Source organism: Kryptolebias marmoratus, linkage group LG7 (assembly GCF_001649575.2).
Source record: "Kryptolebias marmoratus isolate JLee-2015 linkage group LG7, ASM164957v2, whole genome shotgun sequence".
NCBI classification, from domain to species: Eukaryota; Metazoa; Chordata; class Actinopteri; order Cyprinodontiformes; family Rivulidae; genus Kryptolebias; species Kryptolebias marmoratus.
In genome coordinates, this window is record NC_051436.1 from 9,550,554 (window position 1) to 9,560,833 (window position 10,280).

At 43.2% G+C, this 10,280-nt stretch overlaps 1 long non-coding RNA gene across 1 annotated transcript in view; it reads left to right on the top strand.

The window, feature by feature from the left end:
• Nucleotides 1-255: 255 nt before the first annotated feature.
• LOC108234860 overlaps nt 256-10,280 on the top strand; it is a 23,897-nt gene continuing 13,872 nt past the window's right edge. The window contains exons 1-2 of the long non-coding RNA XR_001808551.3: nt 256-4,437; nt 4,532-4,597. This is a non-coding gene — a long non-coding RNA (uncharacterized LOC108234860). The remainder of the gene's footprint in view (nt 4,438-4,531; nt 4,598-10,280) is intronic.

Here is a 10,280-nt window from a genome sequence, read left to right on the forward strand (position 1 = left end):
TTAACCAATGACTGATCTTTGAGACATTTTTAGTTTGAATCAGCTGATTTCTAATAAAGTTCCCTTTTTCCTGATTTCGTCTAAATTCTGATTCTCACAAGGAAACGAGCTGCATTATTTTGAGATCATCAGTGAACTTGTTCTGAGAAAATGTCATGAAAATAAATCAAGCCTCTCAGCTCTTTAAGTACAAAACAAATATTTTGTTTTAATAAAAAAAAGAAATGAAATGTTAGAATTCCAGCCTGCCCCCTTTCTAGTAAAGCAGTCTCTGAATTTCAGCTTCTGTTCAAACTCTGCTTTGAAAACTGAAATCAGTTTAGCTCAGAATTCACAGCTGAATCGATGTGTTGTCCCTGAAGCAGAGGAGTGCCTTCAAACCATGACACTTCCACCACCGTGCTTCACAGCTGACAAACATTCTCCTGATAGATCGCTCAATTTATTTCAAAAGAGCATGCTTTTAGTCGGCGAACAGAAGCTTTTTAAAACTGATAGTGGAAAAAAATCAGAGAACCTGAAATCCTTCATACAAGGTGAATAAATGTGGTTTTCCATGCAGCTCGTAATTTGCCCGAATATTTATTACAAAAGGTCAGTTTAAATGACATTACAGTAGAAATTGCTTTTAAGAGGACTGAAATATTTTTCTTTTCCAGTATGACCCGTAACAGTTGACTGTTGGCACTTTGATCCACGTTGGATTTTTGTCAAATCAGAAAATAGGAACAGTAAAAATAGAATAAAAATGAGCTCCAGATGGATCTAAACGGATGAAATCCATCAATCTCAAAGTGCAGTTTCTAATACTTTATCGCACCAAACTATACAGTATATGTACATTAAACTCATATCAACAGAAAATGTCCTAGACGGAAAAAGAAATTGCAGTTCTTGTATTTTTCTAACTAGTTCAACTCCCTTTTTTCTTGCGGTAGCGGCTGAAGTCAAACCCCTCCCTGCGAACAATTAGAGCACGTTCACCTCAGACTGTGCTGCTTCTGCTGGAGCTTTTTGCCTGTTGGTTGCATTTATGAGGCTACAAAAATAAAAAAAAAAACCTCCATCCTGTTTGCCCTTGATGTACAGCTGTAACGTTTGGACCTGCAGCTCCCACGACGCCGGTACATGAAGATTTGAGGCTGGACGCTGTGTCCTCTGTACGGTTTCTGGGTCTGGTTTAATGGCACCCGTTAACCCCGCCCACCCCACCGCTGCAGCAGTGAAACCTAACGTACTGTAACGTGACGGGACCGGGGATAAATAAAAGCTGTTTGTACATTTTTGTCCAGACCTGCTGGTGTCAGCAAGTCGCACGTAAACACATGTTCGTTCGCTCGCTTGGTCTGATGTGATTTATGATCCAGCAGGCTTTCTGCTCGGCTCGTTTCTGTGTGGATTCTTCAGCATCATAAAGGTCTTTACCGTCCTCCTGGTTTTCCTTCTGCTGTGGGTGTGTAGAGCCCTGTATTCATGAGCAGATAGTCTATTAGTGATAGATCCTTTGCAAAATTATGCCCAAACTGAGATGTGTCAGGGCCTTCGAAAAACTTGTTCCTATTGATGTTAATTTTACTAAAATTCCAATCAGTCAGAATAAAATTTTATTTTTGTTAAGAGGAACATTCCAACCATCTCCAAATGTTTCAAGGTGAAGAGTACCGCACATAAGACTTTTATCTTTAAGTTTTTATGGAGTTAATGAATTATAACTGAAAGTAGTTGGTTTCGAGTTAGTGGCATGGGAAGAAAACTTGTATCAAAACTGTATATTGTTTTTAGGTGTAATTTTATGTTGACTCAGTCAAAAACTATAAACCCATCAAACAAGTTTGTCCAAACATAACCAGTTTGGTGCGATGTGACTCTCCTACAAGTTGCTTACAATAGCAACAAGTCTGTTTTCTTTATTTCTTGAGTTTTGTGCTTGTCATTAGTCTAAAATACACAAAAACGGCAGCAACGGTTCAGGTTGTGAGATGCTTTAATCCACCTACAGCGACTGTTAAAGTTTGGGAGATGCAACTTCTGATTAAACTGTAGCTTATGCAATATATCCTTGAGCCTAAAGAAAAAAAAATCATTCATTTTAGGTGAAGTCACTGAGGTGACAGGTCCAAGGAGGGAAACCCAAACAATCCTTAACCCAGTGAGATTCTCCTTTCAGAAACTTTAGGGGTAGGAAACCAGGAGGCATCCTGAACAGATGCCTGAACCTCTTCGGCTGAGTCCTTCTGCTGCAGACAAGCAGTAGCTCTACTCGTTTCAGCCGCTTGTATCCGGGATCTCGTCATTTCGGTTCCTATCTCATGAGCCCAGGTGACTGTTGGACCAGTTGATCAAAAGCCCCAAAAAACGTCTTGCTTGCTTAATCCTGTGAAACTTCAACTGTGTACTGTGAATTTTAAATATTCAGCAGCAATAGTAAACTGGGTCTAAGGGGAAAATGAAAAAAATAACAAGAGCCAGGCTACACCAGTTTCCAGAGAATTTTGATCCATTCTCTGAAGAACGTGATGCTATTGTCATCTACTTGGAACTAAATGGATTTTTTTTTTTAATATGTAAAGTATTTGAGGATCTGTGACTAATGGAGTTCAAACTCTTAACGAGATCAAGTCCTTTTTGCCTTTTGTCACATTTAGACATTTGATCTAATCAGCCCCTAATTTCTGTAAAATCCATAAGTCAGAAAAGCTGCATCCCTGCCCGGCCCTCCAGGTTGAAACACCTCGGTGCCACTCTTCTTCCACAAAGTTCTCTTTATGATGAAATGCTCTTCAACTTGTTAAATGAAGGAAAAAAAAAACAAAAAAAAAACCTTTAGGCTGATTTAGATGAAGTGGTTTGTATAGGATGCCTTTAATCAACCTGTGTCACCGATTAGTTCAAGTACTTTCTCCACGCGTGAGGCTGTCTCATTAAGCACGTCCTGAAATACCCTTTAAGTCATCTGCACCTGTCTGCTGCAGGAGGAGAAGGGATCAGTGGTGAATGTGTGCGAAACGAGTCGACTGTGAAGTAGAAGGTGGCGAACTCCAGTTAAAGAAGCTATTTTGGCTCGAAGTTAATCAAGCAGCAGGCCAAAACAAATACAACCATATTTTCGAGACACTACCCCTAGAAATCTGCCCAACTTGCTGCCGCTGACAGACCAGCAGCGAAGCTTACGTTGCATCGTATAAAATGCTGAATATTTCCGTTTGTCAGACATCAAAGACGTGCGGCCTTGTTCCGATGAGTTCCCATTTCTCGCCGTCCGTGGTCAAACATGCTCGCTGATTGGATTTACGTCCTCTCATCACAAGCGGCTGACGCTCGTCAGCTCAACGCTGCCTTCCATCAGCTCGGCATCCTCGTCGCTCGTAACGTATTTACTTCTCCCCATGACGTCTTGGCATCTCCGCTCCGTAATGAGGCGGCGAAGAAAAGGGGCGCAGATTAGAATAACAGCCTTAACTAATCCATAGCAGCCCGACGAGGCGCCGCGTTTTAGGGAGACCAGTGTCATTTCTCATTTCGCAGTGCCACGGTAAAATCTTGCCTCTCATTTATTTATTTAGTTTCTTACATTTTACCCCCTTCCCACGCAAAACAAGCCTCGAGAACAGCAGCTGTGGCAAGCCGCCGGCTCATGGGCGGCAGGCAACAAACCAGTCCTCCCTGTCTGTCTTTTCTCAGCCCTCGCTGACGTTCCGAGCAGACCGGAGAGAGAATCCAGGCCTCTGATTGTCGATTCTCAGCTCCAACCCAAACCAGCGAGGACACGTGCATCCGTCTCTGTGACAGGAACTGCTCCTTTTTAATGATGAGCCAACAAGAATTTAAAGAACTGGTGTGTTTCCTGCCAGACGGTAGCTTTTAGGAGTGGTATTTATCGTGAGGGCTTGGGGCGCTCACCGTGGGCCCCTGCTGGTCAAATAAGATTGCAGCAGACAGGTTGATTAGCTTTTTTTTTTTTTTTTTTTTTTTTTTTAATTTAAAGATGAAATGCAACATTTGGTCTAGTTTATTTGAATTTTTATATTTTTGTAAAAAACAAAAACTCCAGCAAAGACACATTTATCACTGGCACATTTAAGTTTATTCTGAACAAGCTGAGGTCAAAAGCAGGCACCTCTAGCTCCTATTTATAAACATTTGTCTTTGCATGATGAAGTTTTAACTGTTTGTCTGAGTCCATGCAGCAGCTTCCACCAGAGAACTGTGTGGGTTTTTAACGCAGCGCCGCCCGAGGGCCTGAAGATCACAACTGTTCAGGATCCGTTCACACCATCGTCTCGTATGAACAGAGATTTCTCAGGGTTCACACGATCTCCTGAGATGCACCAGAGACGATAAAGTTGTTAAACAAGTTTGTTGTAAAGTTTACGCCGACTTCTTGACCTGATGGACTTCCAGAAAGCATTGGAAAGACTCGGCGGACAACAAAGACAGGTATGTGCGTCGTATGCTGATGATTCTGTTCTGTTCAGTAACATGTTTTCAATCTGAAAAAGCCTAACAGTTTGATTTGTTTTATTCCCTACAGTGTGCTCATTTTTGGAAACTGGGTTTCACAACTGAAACGACGAACAGCAAGACTCTTCTTTTACAGGTGTGTAACACTATACGCTGATGATGCAGTCATATTGAAACACATCTGCTCCCATTAAGTCCATATAAACTTACAGAACAAGTGAATGTGTCATTTTTTTGTAAAGTGCCAAAGGTTTTTAAGTGACAATACTGCTGTGGGTAGATGGGTGCAAATCCAAACAGCTGTGACGGCCTTTGATTTCTGAGCAAGTTGAGTCTACAACTTGAGTCTTCTCGCACTTATTTGTGAATGGGTTGTGGGAGCAACAGATTGAGCAGAAATCTTCAGACCTCCCTCTCCCGAGCTATCTCCTCCAGCTCATCTGGAAGGACTTTGAAGTGTTCCGAGACCAGTCAGGACAGGGGTGTTCAATCCTGGTCCTCAAGGGCCACCATCCTGCATGTTTTACTTGTTTCTCTGCTCCAACACACCTGATTTGAACCAATGGGTGATTAACAGGCTTCTGCAGAACATGAAGAGGTGATTTACCCACTGAATCAGGTGTGTTGGAGCAGGGAAACAAGGAATACATGCAGGATGGTGGCCCTCCAGGACCAGGATTGGACACCCCTGAGTCAGGAGATTTGATCATTCCTGCTAGACCTTGGTCTGCCTCCAGGTCTCCTCCATGTGGGACTAAACCTAAATATTTTTATTGGTAGCCATCCAAATCACCTCAACTGGCTCCTTTTAGTCCAGAGGAGCATCAGTTCAGCTTTGAGCTCCTTTGTAAATCACCACCTTATGGTTGTTGAGGGGTTTGACCGGTCTGAGGACCCCAAAGGTTATCTTGTCTTGGGCAGTTCACCTCTGTTAGTGTCCCCCATGGGACTAACAAACCTTACAATGAGTGTAAGACAAAGGGGCCTGGAGAAGCTGCTTGTTTGAGAGCCACTAGTGGACTTTACCCTCTAGGTCAAGGAACAAGCTACGTATGACCACCCTCTGGTGGATTCACCACCTGCAGAAACGGCTGTAAAGGACCAGGGATCGGCCTTGAAACTGTCTGTTGTAGGGAGATGGTGTGTCATTTCTACAAATAACCACTCCATAAAATTTGAAGGGTATTAATTTACCGTCACAAAAATAACTTTCCAACATATAACTAAGATCCACATAATTATTTCAATCATTAGCTGGGAAAAAAAAGGCATATCTGGAAGTGTTGCACTGTTGGGATTGTCTTCTGTAATTAGTTTCTGAGACTCGTCAGCGTTCTGCGCTCGGCTGAAATCCCAAAGAAACTGTATGAGGTAAGAAAATCCCTTTGCTGTTGTTGAGCAGCTGTAGCTCGAATCGTTTTCTTTTTGTGTGTGTGTGTGTTTTTCTTCTCGTTCTTGAAGCACCGAGCTGCAGCAGTTCGGACTCTTTAATTTACCAGAGCACCTCCTGCCGTAGGCCAGAGTCAAGTTGTAGTTTTGCTTTCTTTTTCACCCCAAATCAAATAAGTTTTTGATGCAGAGCGGTGGCCCGAGAGCCAAAGACGACTCTGAACGCAGGGCTCATCCTGGCCGATTGAAACGTCCCACTGAGCGTGTTGATGAAAGCTCAGCGGTAGCGTGTCTGTTTGGTGACCGAGTCGGTTTGTGCGTCGCACATCTGGACGTTCACGATGCGTTCGTGAGTTTCTTCCGCCGATTGTTGACGCGTCCTCCGCTGTAATAAGGCCCGACTGAAGGCCGACCAGAACGCCTCCTCTCTCCCTGCCTCTGCAGCTGGCGGAGATGAAATCTGCTCACGAAATTCGAAAATTGAGGCTTGATTTGACTCACGTCTGAGTGCGACTCGGCGAGGGGCTATTTTTTGCCACTGATAGAGAAAACAGACAAGAAGCCGGGTCCAAAAAACAAAAATAAGAGCCCTCGGATCATTGTTTATGGATGAAGCAGGCTGGAGTATTTCTGTGCTTGGTCTTTAGAATGAAGAGCTGCTGGTAGCGTGACTCATACTGTCGTCGCTGCTTTCATTTCATTTAGGTGCCTCTCAGCAGCTCAGTATAAAGATGATGGATCGTAGATCCTCATTGGTGAGGAGTTCCCAACAGCACAGACAGCTCAGGAGCATTTAACCAAGATCTAAACTCTAATTTACAGCTACAGATGCTAACTGAGAGTGTTTGTAGCAGGGTCGTCATAATTCTAAAAGTTTTAACTAAATATCAAAATGACAACATTTAAGAGCGCCACTAAGATCAACCTAAACTGACTCGAACCTCGTGACACTCGCGTCTCGTTTTGGTTGTTTTTGTTGCCCATTTTTTATCCTTTTTATTAGATTTTTCATCCAGCTATTTATGGATTATGTATGCGCTTAAACCAGACGTGATTTCATTATTTTTTGTTGTGATTTAGTTACAAAGCCTTACTGGTTTTCTGTCTCCATCAATATTTTATTGCTGTAATCTGTTTTTGCATTTAAAACCACTCTTTGCCTCCAGAAATTGTAAGATTTCCTAAAAAAAAACCCAAAAAAAACCAAAGTAACATTCTGTGTAAAAACACCACAGTTTTTAACAAAGCTGTCAGGCGATCTGTTAGCACTTGGAGTATGTGTTGGAAATGACTCTCAGCTACTACCACACCCAGTTTTACCTCCGTCTGCGCAATTAGCTGAGCTAGAGCAGTTTTCTCTGTTAGCTGTGGCAGCCATCTTGAAATGAGCTTGAAATGTCACACGTACATCCAGTAATTACTTGGAGTTTCTTAAAATCTGTCGAGTGGTTCACAACATATTTCGCTAACAGACCATTGTGCACACAGACACAAGCAGTTACATGATCGCCCGCCTTTCCTCGCAGAAGATAACAGAACTAATAACCAAACTTTCTCCTCCCAATATCAGTTTAAAATACAACAAACCACCCAGCTGAAATGTCAAATTTATAAATTAAAAAAGCGTTGAAAGTTCAGAACGGGTCATAAAAATGTTGTTTTTAGAAAATAACAAACTTCAATTGTTTTGTTAATGTAGAGCATGAAAGAAAATAATAATTTAAACTTTCTTTTTGATTTCATGGAGGCGTCAAGGTTTAATTTGTCTTATGTGTTGCTGCTTGTTTCGGCTCTTTCTTTCAGTTTATTTTGTGTTTTTTAAAAAGAGGAACTTATTTCGATGGATGTCTCGACGTTCTGTGGCTCTGACAACTGATCTTCAGCTGCATTTTGTTTGTTTTCTCTAAATTATTTGCATCTTTTAAGATCTTCCATTGGATTCACCTTGTTTCTTTACAGTTTTTAAAAATCTTGCCTTTACGGCGAGTCTTTTGAGCTTCTCTGAAGTTCCTTTGTTCCCTTCAGAGATCAGTCGGTTCCATTTAGAGTCTCTCTCTCTTTGTGGTCCACACCGCTCCGGATAGTTTTGGGAAAACAAACTTTCTGCTGCAGTTGCTTTTTTCTCCCGCCCCCGAATGGCGTTCTTGGTGACAATGTCTGAAACTTTTAGGCAAAATGGTGTTCGAGAGCTCAGCTTTTAGGGCTCCTTCTTGGTCATCACCGCTAATCTTGGCTTGGTCTTGGGTCGACCTGTGACACGTTGGGGTCGTACTGATGAATCTGGAATTTGATCCCAGTTCATGTAGAGCGGTGGTCTCCAATCCTGGTCCTCGAGGGCCACCATCCTGCATGTTTTACTTGTTCCTCTGCTCCAACACACCTGATTTGAATCAATGGGTGATTAACAGGCTTCTGCAGAACATGAAGAGGTGATTTAACTGCTGAATTAGGTGTGTTGGAGCAGAGAAACAAGGAAAACATGCAGGATGGTGGCCCTCGAGGACCAGGATTGGCCACCCCTGATGTAGAGTTAACCTGATTGGCGCATGTGTGAAGGATTCTTTTATGATTGGCCTGCTGGTCTTGCATGAGTATTTAGTTGGTTTTTGATTTCTTCGTTCTTGTCGAAACAAAAGTTTGTATTTTTAAATGAAAAAACAGCTTAAAGTACGTCAGGGAGGAGTGTAATTAAGGCTGCAGTGTGGAGATGAACTTCAGCACACTGTACGTACTGTAAGAAGACAGAGTCCTGGGCTTTGTTGTGCACTAAAGTGAACTTGTCTTCCAAAGAAAAAGAGCTGGTAAGCAGTTCTAACAAAAACAGCACTAAATATATACGGTGACCCAGCTATTCAAATGTAATGTATGGTTTGGGCGTCTCCGTGGACCGAGGGGCTCTTTCTGCATCTGCACACCTCGAGTTTTCCCTCAGCTGCTGGAATGCTGCTGACGTTCGGCTCCAGTAACACGCGGCGGTATTTACCTCATTACGGTCCCTCCGCCGAGACGTTAGCGTTCGCACGGCTGCTTGTCAAACCGCGTTAATATTGACGAAGATTTGCTCCCATTTTAATCACGCCACTGAGGAAGGTACGCCGAGTTGTTTACGACCGCTCCGCCGCTGAGCAAGTAGTTCTGCTCCGTGCTGCTGTGCACATTAAAATAACAATAACAATAACAACAACAACAAAAAGGGGGGCTGCAGTTTGTTCCGAGCGGCAACTGCAGGTCGACTGCAACGGCAGAGCAAAAACCGAATGTGGGGTTTTAAAGCGAGCTGCAGCGCGAGGAGGGAGCAGGGGCCCTCCGCCGCTGCGACTGCAGTGCTGTAAATTTGAAGTTGTTTACGGATGCTGCCATCTTGGTGCGCTCCAGGAGGGGGGGGGAACTTGGAGCAGGGCCTATTACTGGCAGCTTGATGAGAGTGCAGCGAGGCGAGTTAATTAATACAACATCCCCGGGCCCACGGGCTAAGCTGCAGAGCTAACCCAGGAGGGGAGGAAGAGATGGAGAGAAAGAAGGAAAGAAAGAAAGAAAGAAAGGAAAGGGCGACAGGAGATGGGACAAATCATGTCCGTGCAGAAGGAGGGAACCGAGGAAGGGAGGCTGCAGCGTCTGCTGCTGACGAAACACAAACGGATCCCTGCGACCGCCGCTCGGCTGAGTCAGCGGTTTGAACGCCGCAATCAGACCGCCGTTTGTCTTTTCTGCTGTTTGATTAAACAATCGCTTTTAAATTCCATCCATGAGAAAACGGTGACTGAACACACTTTTGTGTGGCACTGTTTAGAGGTGAAGTAGTGTTCTTTAAGACCAGCGTCGTTTTTATGACAATTGTTTTATAAGCCTGAAAAAAGGATTTTTGGCTAGCTGTTAGCCTAGCCTGGGTGAAGACATCTGCTCTTGTCTTAATGCTCCGAACTCTGACTGACAATCTGTTAACTGTTTATAGTTTTATTCAGGAATGACCAGACAATTCCTTAAACGTCCAAAAGGCTTCAACACTGACTTGAATTTAGAAGGTGATGCACAGCAGTTCTGGCATTTCTTCACCAAACCAGAGATAAGATGGTGGTTTGCTTTTTATATATATATATATATATATATATATATGGTTTTTGCCTCCATTAAATATTCATGTGCTACAATCCTACTCCAGTTCTCTCCTCCTGCTGGAATAACTGGAGACCAAAACTGAGGATCCTGACAGCAGCTCTTTGCTCTGGTGTGTGGAACAGAAACTTGAAACGGATCAATTGTCTTCCTGCATCTTTTAAAATGAAGAAAAGTTTTTTCCTTAAACCCCCACTGCTGTGTTTCTGGTCAGCTGTCGCTTTCCTCTTCGCTGTTTCTTGTCTGAGCCTTTTTAAAACCAAAGGAGAAATCTTACCTAGAGATAGAAAAGTTAGTCCACCCCCCCCCCCCCCCCC